Genomic DNA, 12,355 nt, shown 5'->3' with positions numbered 1-12,355 from the left:
ATCTATCTATCTATCTATCTATCTATCTATCTATCTATCTATCTATCTATCTATCTATCTATCTATCATCTATGTGTCCTGGTTTTGTTTCTCTAGAGAACCCTGCCTAACACACAACTCTTCCTCCATCATATTTGAATGCCTTCTGACCTGAGGTGCTTATCTTTCAGCACTACCTTTGACAAGGTTCTGCTTCTTTTCATGAGTTTTTCAACATGTCCAGGGTTTTTCTTCTGTTCATAGGTTTTCTATGGCTAATTCCTCTGAAGTGGACAGCCTATTCTTTCTTCATAGTCTAGAAGCCCTGCAGTTACCTGTTTACTCTAGATGAACGTGCTGGCATTTGAAATACTGGTGACATTAACTTCCCATATTATAGTAACACACCAGCCACAACAGTCTGACAAACTCACAGACAAGCGGTGGTCCTCATTTCTAGTACTTGCTAAACTCTAATCTTACTGTCCTTGATCTTGACTATTGGATAAGATCCCCTTCTCTGTGCAGGTTTTCTCCTTAGCTTCTTTGTCTCTTGTTTTCCTGTGTAGTGCTGCTTCAGAATTTAGTAAGTGCTTAAAACAGAAACCTGGTTAAAAGACTTAGATCTCTCGTCATCCCTTCTCTGTTGAATGCTGAACCCTCAAATTTCTAATTTTTCACTCTAATTTTCCCAATACTATCTAAAACTCTCATAGTTTCTCTGTCTCTTAGTAGCAGTTCTTTCTCTGGGAAAATTGTTATATTCTCAGCTTCTTGCCCCATGGCTAGAATTGTTCATTGCCCTCAGGAAATAGCATATTAAAAATGTCAGTTTACTTCCTTGCTATTTCCTCCTCTTTTAGGCTCCTGTTTACCAACCAATCAATCAGAGAAAGATGAGGCTGTGTGCTCCCCTAATTATTTACAGTCTTCGAAACTCTGTAGAGGGTTACTATGAGTTGGAGTACTCTTAATGGAAGTCGGTTTACCTTAGTAGTTCTCTGATGCTTTCAAACAGAAATGTATGTCTTTTCTCCTTCCTTTTCTCTCTCCACCTTTCCTTTAATTTATTTCTCTATTTTTTATCTTATTTGTGCTTTCTAGTGGTTCTTGGTAAAAATTTGTTCGGCTGAAAGTTAATCCAGTACACTGGAATCCTATTTAAAAACAAACAAACAACCCCCCCCCACCCGAAAACTTGACAAGATCGTAGACAATCCATGAAAAAACATGTAAACTTTCCTTCCAAATACTTGCTCAATTATTCATTTATTCAACAAATATTTGATGAGACACCAACAACAGATACACAGATGAAAAAGATAAAGCTCCCGCTTCTCAGTAGCTGATGCGCAATTATAAATATTAAAATATGAATATATATGGCTTATGTTCTGTACGATTTTAAAATGTATTTATTTGTTCTATTTTTAAAAGTGAATTTGTTAATTTTTCAAAGAGCTGAGTCTTGAAGGCTATCTGGATATTGTCCTATCACTGACAGCTCTCTCCTTTAAGCGATCTCGTGACTTCTTTTTGATGGCGAATGTGGCCCCGGGCCTCTCGAATGTGTCATTCATGGCACAGTGAACCAAAGGACTGTGGGATTTAACATCTCCAAGACCAGTCCATCTTAGTTTATTAATGTCCAAAAGATAAATCTTTCTTTAAGATCATTTTATTGAGGGCTCTTACAGCTCTTATAACAATTGTATCTAGCGTATTTGTGCATATGTTGCCATCGTTATTTTCTAAACATTTACTATTTGAGCGCTTGGTATCAGATCCTCATTTTCCCCTCCCTCCTGCTCCCCCCCTTGTGGCCCCTTGTTAAATTATAAGTTATTTTTTAATGTCTTGCACCAACTGCTCTCTCCCTTCACCCATGTTTCTGTTGTTCATCACCCCTGGGGGTGTGTGTGTGTTATGGGTCGACCATTGTAATAGGTTCACCCTTCCTCTCCTCCCTACCTTCCCCCTACCCTCCTGGTATCACTACTTCCATTTTTGTTCCTGAGGGGTTTATCTGACCTGGATTTTGTCTGTTGTGAACTCTTATCTGTACCAGTGTACATGCTCCCGTCTAGCTCAAAGTGAAAGGCAGGACTGGGGTCATGATAGTGGGGGGTGAGGAAGCCTCAAGGAACCAGAGGAATATCGTGTTTCATCGGTGGTATACTGCGTCCTGGTTGACGCATCCCTTCCTTGTGACCTTTCTGTGAGGTGATGCCCCATTGTCTACAGATGGACTTTGGGTCTCTGCTCTGACGCCCTTCATCAAGAGATCAAACTTTATGTATTCCATTTGATTTTTGAGGGCTTCTAAATGTCCTAGATTCATACTTCGTACATTCCAAGTTCTGATTATTGATGGATGTTCACAGCTGTTTCTTTTGATTGTGAGTTATGTCCCATCAGCAAATGAAGACCCCCAAAGCTTTGCTTCATTCATGTCATTAAAATTGCTCTTCCGTAGTTGTATTTTGAATGCCTTCCAACTTGAGGGGCTCATCTTCTGACTCTATACCAGATAGTGTTCTGCTGTCATTCATAATGTTTGCAGTTGTTAACACTTTCCTAGTCTGTTATTAGTCTTAAAGTCCATTGACACTTGCATAACCATACTTATATTTTAAATACCAGTGGTACAGTTTCTAGCACCACAGCAACATACAAGTCCCACATTACATCAAACTGAGAGACAAGTGGGGTGGATCACTGTAACCACGTAGATTATAATCAATTTAATTTCTACTAAATGACAACAACACAGACCCATAGTTATAATAGCTAACACTAGCTATCTCTTATGCACTATTCTAAGTAATTTACATATAAAAATGTTTTGCACTCAAGTACTGTGTTAGGTTGGGTTGACTAGAGAAACAAAATTAGTGACACTTATATATGTGTAAGAAAGAGTTTTATTTAGGTGGAAAGGGGGAACTGATTACAGGGATCTACATATAACCCTGGGGATGGACAACAGAAAAGTGGATGAAGGGAGACATCAGAAAGTGTAAGATATGACAAAATAATAATTTATAAAACTATCAAGGGTTCATGAGGGAGGGGAGAGTGGGGAGGGAGGGGGAAAATGAGGAGCTGATGCCAAGAGCTTAAGTGGAGAGCAAATGTTTTGAGAATGATGTGCAAATGTGCTTGACATTATTGATGAATGTATGGATTGTGATAAGAGTTGTATGAGCCCCCAATAAAATGATTTTTAAAAAAGAAACAGTTTTATATTAAGAACTAATTGTAAATAAAAAAATATCCCAGGCCAGTCCAGATCAAGCCCATAAGTCTCATTCAAGTCCGTAAGTCTAATATCAGTCCATATATCCCTGTTCAGACTCACACAGCCACATGTAATGATGCAGAATGCAGGAAGATCACAGGCCGGTGGGTGCCGGAATGCATGGATCTAATGGCAGTTACCCCATCACAGGGCTTGCGCACGTCTCAGAGTAGTTGGCAGGCATGATGGTGAGGGCAGGGGTGGGGGGAAGCTTCCCAGAATCTCCCTTATGAGAAGGCCACACCAATAAGGAGGCCCCATCAGGCCTGATACACAGGCTAGAATCCATCCTTACACTTGTATGTCTTCAAGTTGACACGGAATTATGCCACTACCTAGACAAGCACTAATCTAAAGGTTGGTGGCTTGAAATTGCCTAGCAGTGTCACAAAAAAGCCCTGGTGATCTGCTTCTATATGGCATACAGCCAAGATATTCCTATTGAGCAGTTCTGTTCTGTAACACGCTGGGTTGCCATGAGTTGGAATCAACTCTGGCCGCATTAAAAAAGCAAACAAACACAAACTATTTTGATCATTGCAACACAACTTATAAAGCAAGTACAACGATAATATCCATTCTACAGAAGGAACTGCAGCATAGAAATAGTAACTTGCCAAAATTACAAAGCTAATAAACGGCAGGATTGGGATTAAAATTCAACAGTGTGTCTTCAGAAGCTGAGTTCTACTACTTTGCTATCTATCACCTTTCAACTTCCATGCTCCCCAATTCTTCTTTCTGACAGTCCTTTCCACCCATCTACACCTAGATTCAGTTCTCAGTCCCCCTTTTTAGGTACAAGTCTAGTCATTTCTGTCAGTTTCCAACTCAGCCTAAATCTTCTTCTATGAATCAGTCTCATGATCATTGGACTATCTCAAACCTCAGCCTTTTGCCCAAACTGCCTTTATGTGTATTGCACTTAATCCAGGTTACTGAGTTCCTTTGGAGATAACTTCCAGCACACTTCAATGGGCCTTACTACAAATCATGCTTGCCAAACTTAGATACGTCTTCCTCATACTGACAATTCATGTTTTCCATTGGTGACCTTCCTAAGCATTTCTCCCTTTGAATTTTCTGTCCCAGTTTGCATCCCCTCCTTTTCACAGATAACCCCACTTCCTATAATCTGGGGTTAAAATGTAAGAATTGAACTTTCTGAACTCCTTTTCTTCCTCCAGAAAATGGACCTCTAGTGTCATCCATCATTTTCTCCCACATTAATTCATTGCTTCTTTCTCTTCCATGCATACTCACTAACTACTCTCCCTCCCACCATCACTCTCATCCGTTCCTCCTGTGATCCCATTTTCTCTTCCTCTCACCCTTCCATCATTTCTTCCTCCCCCCTTTTTTCTGTTCTTTTACTGATATGTATTTAATATTCACTATCTACCAGTCCCTGTTCCAGCTCCTGCAGATTCCATGTGAATAGAACAGTTTCCTCTCTCTCTTAGCTCTTGTTCTATCAGTGGAGACAATTGAGAAAAAAATCAATGTTAGGTAGTTATTCGTACTTTGAAGATAAGTAAGGCAAGGCAAAGGAGATAGAAAATCAGGGGGTGGGGCAGAAGGATGAATGATTTTTATTTTACAATCTTGGAAACTCACAGGGGGCAATTCCACCCTGTCCTATAGGATCGCTATGAGTTGGCATGGACTCAATGTCAGAGCATTTGTCTTGTTTCTTGGTGGGAAGAGACAGTGGAGAAATTCAATATCAGCAAATAAAACCATACCAGGGGCCAACTATGGAACAGAACATCAATTGCTCAGCTGATAAAATTGGTTGACTCTAGGGCTGGGACAGGGCAAGTAACAAGATGGACCTAAGAGAATTGTGTTTCCAAAACTAAATTTCTCAGAAGAAATACAGCCAGATGCTCCTTCAAACAGAATGGTGAGATTTCATCTCACATATATAGGGCATGTTATTAGGAGACACCAGTCCCTGGGAAAGGGCATCATGCTTGGGAAAGTAGAGGGATAGCATAAAAGAGGAAGACCCTCGATGAGATGGATGGACACAGTGGCTACAACAGTGAGCTCAAGTATAGGAACAATTGTGAGGCACAGGACTGGATAGTATTTTGTTCCATTGGGCACAGGATCATCATAGGTTGGAACTGACTTGAAGGCATGTAACAACAGTGTCCATAATCCTGGACGACTCTATTTCTGTACGTCTCTTTTGGTTTCTTATAGTAGTATTCTGTAGTTTTCTTTCTATAAGTCTTTTGTTTCTAGGGTTAGGTTTACTCCTAAGTATTTAATATTTTGTGTGGATATTGTAAATGGTATTGTTTTCTTGATTCCCCCCCGTCCAGACTTCTTCATTAGTATATATGAATCGGATTGATTTTTGTATACTGATCATGTATTCTGCCACATTGTCAAATGTTTCCAACAATTGGGAAATTGTGTCCAGCAATTTTTTGTTGTAGAGTCTTTGGGATCTTCTACATATAAAATCTTATCATCGATGAATTGTAAGATTGTAAGCATTTCACTGCTTCTTCACCAACCTGGATTCCTGTTGGTTTTCTTTTTAATAACACCTCTGGCTAAGACTTCCAGCAAATTGCTGACCAAGAATGGTGATACGAGCCATCCTCGTCTGATTCCTAATATCAAGGGGAATGCTTTATGCTTCTCTCTGTTGAGGGGGGTGTTGTCCATTGCTTTTGCATTTATGGCCTTTATTGGTTTGAGAGATTTCTCTTCTTATTTTGCTGAGTGTTTTTTTCTGGAATCAGAGTCAGATATTGTCAAATGCCTTTTCTTTGTTGATTGATACGATCATATAGTTCTTAAACTTTTACTCTGTTTATGTGGTGGATTGCATTGATCATTTATCTAATGTTGATTATTCATCTTGTGTAGCTGGTGTGACTTGTACTTGATTATGGTGCATTATATATTGTTGGCTTCTATTGGCCAGTATTTTGTTGAGAATTTTTGCATCTATATTCATGAGGAATATTGGTCTGTAGTTTTCTATCTTGGTAATGTCTTTACCTGTTTTTGGTATCAGGGTTCTCATCTGTACAATTTACAGGCATTGATTACAGACTTCAAGTTGTACAACTATTCTCACGCTCTTTTTTTGAGTTATTCCTCTTCCACTAAAATAAGTTCATTGCTCCCTAAAATTCCTATCTAACCTTCAAAATTGCTGTGGTCATTTTGATCCTATATAGTTAGATCTTAAAAGAAGATAATGCTCAGGACAGACATTTAAAAAATGGTTTATTTATTTATTTATACTAATTAAGCTAAACTCTTATTTGGTTTTAAGAAAATTTCAGGGAATTTTTTGTTTAAGACTTAAAAATTATCTTTGGGGCAATAATTTTGCATGGCTTCAGAAAGACTGGAGTACATGAGAATTTGAAATTCTGTTGTGCAGAATTTATGGAATCATTGATTGATATACTCATTGATGGTATCCAGTTCATCTGGTCTCAGGCCAAAGGAGGCATTTACTCACAGAGGCAATCATACATTCCATGTTTTCCTCTTATTCCCAACTCTCCTTCTTCCTCTGTTGCTCCAGGCAGACAGTGACCAATTGTGTCTCTGCTTTGAGTCAAAATCGACTCGATGGCAATGAGTTTTGCTTTGGTTGTGACTTGGATGGAGGCTTGTAAACTTTTAAGACCCCGGGCACTATACAGCTAGGAGGTAGAACACACGCACTAAACATGTTAATAGATCAATTAACTAGGATGTCCCATGAAACCATGACCTTAAAACTTCAAACCAAGAAGCCAAACCCCATGAGAGAGTTGGTTGTCCATAAGCAGCCTCAACAACTACTTTTTAAAAAATTTCCTGTCATTGTTGTGAATATATATATTGGCAGTAGATTTCTTTAATGCTCTATTATGCTATTATGTCCATGGATATGTTCGCATCACATATAAATGTATATGTAGAAATATCCTCTACATATGTAGAAATATGCATACATATATACTCCTGTTGCAGTACTATTTGTCTTCCCACATTTGTTTGGCTTGCATGTATACTTATGTGTCTACTTGCAGATTCTTGGTTACTATCGTTATTGTAGGATTCTGCATGTAATAAAGCATACCTTTGCTGTGCAACTCTCCTGGGCTCTTTTTAAAAGTCAGCAGTGGGTAGATTTAAAAACCACCTTATAGTGGCTGACCTGATAAACATGACAAAGAAAATCCTGTTTCCAAACAGCATGACATTCAAAGATCTAAGGTTGAGGATTTCAACATAGATTTTGTGAGGACACGGTTTAACCCATAATTAACCCAGATTCCGAATTAAACTGGTTTGGACTGCAGTCTGGAATTCAGACTTTTTCAAAGCTGCCCATGTCACTGTTTTGCATTCTGTGCTTTCACCCTCCTGCTAAACCTGGCCTTATCTCAGACCGTTTTCATCCCTGGCTTTATTGCGGACCATTCTCACCTCACCATCCAAGCCACTTTGGCAACCACACTGGCATCTTTCGCTGTCTTCAACCCTCTTTAGTGATGTGATGGTTTGCATTACCTTGAATGTTCCTTTCACTATAGCCACATTGACTCTTTCTTTGACTTCTCAGGCCTCTATTCAATATCCCTTTATTAGCCAAATCTTCCCTGACTGTCTTCACTCTCCACTTGGTGCCCCATCCTCCTCTTTCATCCCCCATAGCTTTCAAGGCCATGCTTACTGATCTATTTGCTTGTGTCTTTATTTATTGCTATTTGTCTCTGCTAGAACACAAAACCCATGAGGGCAGGACTTTGTTCAGTTCTCTACTTCTTCTCCAGTTCTTTAGAACAGTGCCTGGTACACAAGGGAAGCTCAATAAATAAATGCTCATGACCCATAAACTCAAAACTCACTGTCATCGAGTCCATTCTGACTCACATCAACCCTATAGGACAGGCCCAGTGGGTTTCCAAGACTGGAACACTATGGAAGTAGATCCCATGGAACTGCTGATCTTGAATGTAGCAACCCAACATGTAACCATTTGATCACCAGTGCTCCTCATGACGTATAGCCAACTAATTATAGTATCATAGATAAGTCATTATTTGAGAATTTGAAACAGAATTCCCTACAAAATTTAATGTTTCAAAACATTTTATCCCGTTCTTTTTCTGAGATTTTGTTCTTAAATTTTATTTTGAAACATTTTATCAGCTCCTATACCCTCAGCCTACAAAAGTACTCAAGTTCTCTCCCTCAAAGCCCCCAAAGCTACTATGTAGTCAAGGCGGTCACCAGGTTCTCCCAAGATGCTTTGCTGGTACCAGGTTTCCTGACTGGAGGCAAGATCTCTGGGTGTACACGGTGTCCTTGATTTTCATCTCTTTTCTGGCTCATGACATGTGGGCTTTCTCCCGATCTTTTGGTCAACTATCATCTGAACAGCAGAGTTGGTCCCAAGGTATAAAGTGGGTGGTTCCTTGCTTTCTTGTGCAGAAGTGTCTCGTTTGACTCTCTCTTTGGTGTGATTGGCACCTTCTTCCAGAGCCAGCTTCTTTCAGTACTATCTGAAGTTCTCAAAGTGATTATGCTTTTTTCACAACATCATCTTCTGAGGTCAATTTCTCTTTGAGTCCTGTGATTATCCAAAAATATATATGATATAATTAATACTGAGCCTGCTTAAAGTTCTGCTCTCCTTATTTGTTTTGGTAAAACAAAAGTTATGGTTGTCACCTAATTTCAAACCATGGTATTTTGGTTGAGCATTTGAAACTCTTGAACAATTTATGGAAAAGTGTTTTAAACTGGTGGGGATTTTCAATGATGCTAACAGTCACCTTAATTACTGCAGTAGAGGCTGCCGAGGCCACTGCAGACAGCTTCAGTGTCAGCCACTAGGTTTTTGGGTCTCTACTGGCTGCTTAGTCCCTGGGCAGGGTAGCCTGGAAGTGCCAGGGAGCTATCCAGTAGTAATCCTAGCCCATCAAGTTGATTCTGACTCATAGCAACCCTACAGAACAGGGTACAACTGGCCCTCTAGATTTCCTAGACTTTACCTCTATGGAACTAGAATGCCTTCTTTTTCTCCTCAGGGATGGGAATAATTGGAGAAATAACTCAGTTTCCTTACTGTCTGTGGTAGTTACATAATCTGTGGCAATTTGAAACTTAAGAGTGAAGGGGTGGAGTTTAGCCTATCAATCAGGTCACATCCTGATGACCTCATTTGGAGGCGCTAAGGAGATAAATAGTTCGCTGGAGGTGAGACAAAGGCTCACTCCCTGCGAGACATTACTGACAACGCAACTGATGGAGCTATGTGGATGCAGCCAGAGCCCTGGGAGCTGGAGGGGCCATGTGGAGATCCCTGCCAGCACTGAGATGCTTTTACTGCCACTGGATCCCCAAGACTTTCCACTCACTGGCCTGTGATCTTTCTGCATTCAGCATCATTGCATGTGTTTTGTGAGTCTAAGGAGCAATTTATGGACTAGTATTGGACATATGGGCTAATATTGGACTTATGGACTTGAACTGTCCTGGGCTGGGATGTTTTCTTAATGTACAATTACTCTTTACATAAAGCTCTTTCCTATACACATGAGTGTCTATCAATTTGTTTCTCTAGTCTACCCAGACTAACACACTGTGTTAGGCAAGGTTCTCTAGAGGAACAAAACCAGTACATTTATGAATATATATATATATGGATTCAGAAGGAATATAACAGCTAGTTAGTCCACACAGCAGTACAGGGGGGCTCAGTTTAACTCACTGAGTTAATAGCCTGAAGGTCCTTCAACTCATGTGGGCTGCAGGTCCAAGATCAAGAAAGCAGACAATGGAATCTTCCATCAGCCAAGACAAGCAGGGTAGCGCAGCAACAGCAGGAAAGAAGATAAGAAGTTGAGGTATAGCAGAGGCCAGTAGTATGGAAACATAGTGAAGTGGTCTGATGGATCCTCGAGAAGCGTGGTGAAGCAGGTCTCTGTGGAACCTCAATCTCTAGTGATGCACGCATGTCAAGGCAACAAACCATGGGTTGGCTCGACCCACAGTAGTGCAGCACAGAATTGAGGCAAAAGGACTAGCTCAGGCAGCAGGGTACTGGTTCAATCACCAGGGAGAAAGAGAGAAGGGGGCCAGCCGTGGAAAGAAATTTATCTAGTCACCCTCCAATCAAACTGTGACCTGATTAAACCCCACCCACATGTCCCTATGGAAACCTAGTTGGCACAATAAACCTATCACACCCTCCATCGGATAATTTTCCCCCAGTCATTATGGCGGTAAAAACACAAGAGAGCATTTACCATTTTAACATTCATCATATGTATAATTCAATGACACTGTGTTCATTGTGTTGTGCAACCATCATCATTATCAGTCAGATAATTCTGAAGCAGATGCCATACTATTTTTCAGAGGCTCTCCAGTGGGATTGTGCCTTAGCTGTCCAAAGCAGTAACCAGCTCATTAATACATTATTGGCATCTCTCCCTTTTTCTGTCTCACTTTCCCATCTAAAGCGATTCTTGGAATCACCTCCCAAATGAACTACTTGTACCTGCATGCTTGGCAATCTGCTTCTGGAAAATTCTAAATTTACACAACATCACATATTTTTATTTTTTTCAAGGAAAAATAACAAAATTCCTCCAAGCCACCACCAGTACCTTCTCAGCTGCTACATGAATTTGGGGGATTAAGCTGGCCTGCAAAGGTCTTTGTCTTACACTGGACAGTAACTGAAAACTTGTTTACATACTCAGTCTTCCTTTGGGCCACAGAGATTCTAGCTATTTTGACAAAATTCCTTTTCTAATAGATTTGACAGCCAGCTTTGGTGTGTTTGATCATATTAGCCACCCATTTGATCCAATAGATGAAAACTTTGACCTGACCAATGTATGATCTGGGTATGCTGTTGCCCAGGTAACAGCCTGTGTGGGCATGGAATTAAGGATAATAGACCTAATGCTACATATGAAAAGAGAACAGATTGCCTGGTAGAAGGAGGTGCATTAGATTTCTCAAGCAACTTGAGATGCCATTTAGTTCACTGGAAGAGGCCATTTTCTAGGCAGTTAGAGGAGTAAATGACTCAGTAAGAGATGCTGTTTGACAGTAGGGATTTGTGTAAGGAGATTTTCCATCTCCTTATTCTAACTTCTTCCAGTTCAATGTGGTTGTGGGGAAAGCGATTGCGTATAAGCAGTCAGATAGAGAAAACACAAATATCTGAGAAAGAGGGATAAGCATACCACTCCCTGGCCACGTAAGTCATTCCTCCATGTCCCATTAGAGAAGAATTTCTGTACAGGGACAACTAGATGACATCTCAATTCTGTCTCTCTGTCGGAAATTCAAGTGGGAAATTCCAAAGAACATTTCGGCTGTGGAGATTTAGATGAATTGTTGCACTCCCAGACCCTGATGGCACCAAACGAGCACCATAGTGCTTAGCGTTTCATGGCCAGTTTGAAGTGTGAAGTCAGAACGTTCGTCCAGCCAGGCTCTGTACCCCGAACCTCTCCTGGCTCTTTCATTAGACCATCTGCCTTGAAAGGTGCTCCTGTAAAAGTCCAGTTCATGTGGGCTTCCTTGACACTGAAATGCTGTGGAACGAGATTTTGTGGAGCATTGCGCTCTTCCAAATATTCTAAGCATCCTTTGAATTCCGAGATGTTGGGACTGCAATAGCAAGAAATCATAAGCAAACATCCAGGGATTAAAATTTTTGAGATATCATCTCTTCTCATAGGATAAGGGCTTGGGAGCTTAGATAAGGTTATCATCACTCCAGGGTTTTTGTATCGAAAATGATAATGTCATCCCAACTGTAAATGCTCTTCCCTCTCCTGTCTCAGCCTTTGTGACGTTCTTCATCACATTTAAGCCTCTCCATTAGCTTAGCTAGGGGAGTGACTCCTTTGACCTCTGTCTGCCTTTTCTATCATAATTTCCATAACATTGCTTCCTGTTCTTAGTATGGTGCATTGTAAGAATTCTTGGGGATAATCACCATGGACTGTCATGATATTATAAAGAAATTATATATTCTAGTTAGACATTTTCTAATTACAGAAACATGATAAGTACCGT

This window comes from Echinops telfairi, unplaced genomic scaffold (genome assembly GCF_000313985.2).
Source record: "Echinops telfairi isolate 266 unplaced genomic scaffold, ASM31398v2 ScPeMD7_53;HRSCAF=182, whole genome shotgun sequence".
Classification (NCBI taxonomy): Eukaryota; Metazoa; Chordata; class Mammalia; order Afrosoricida; family Tenrecidae; genus Echinops; species Echinops telfairi.
Note: the sequence above shows the minus strand (reverse complement) of the source record.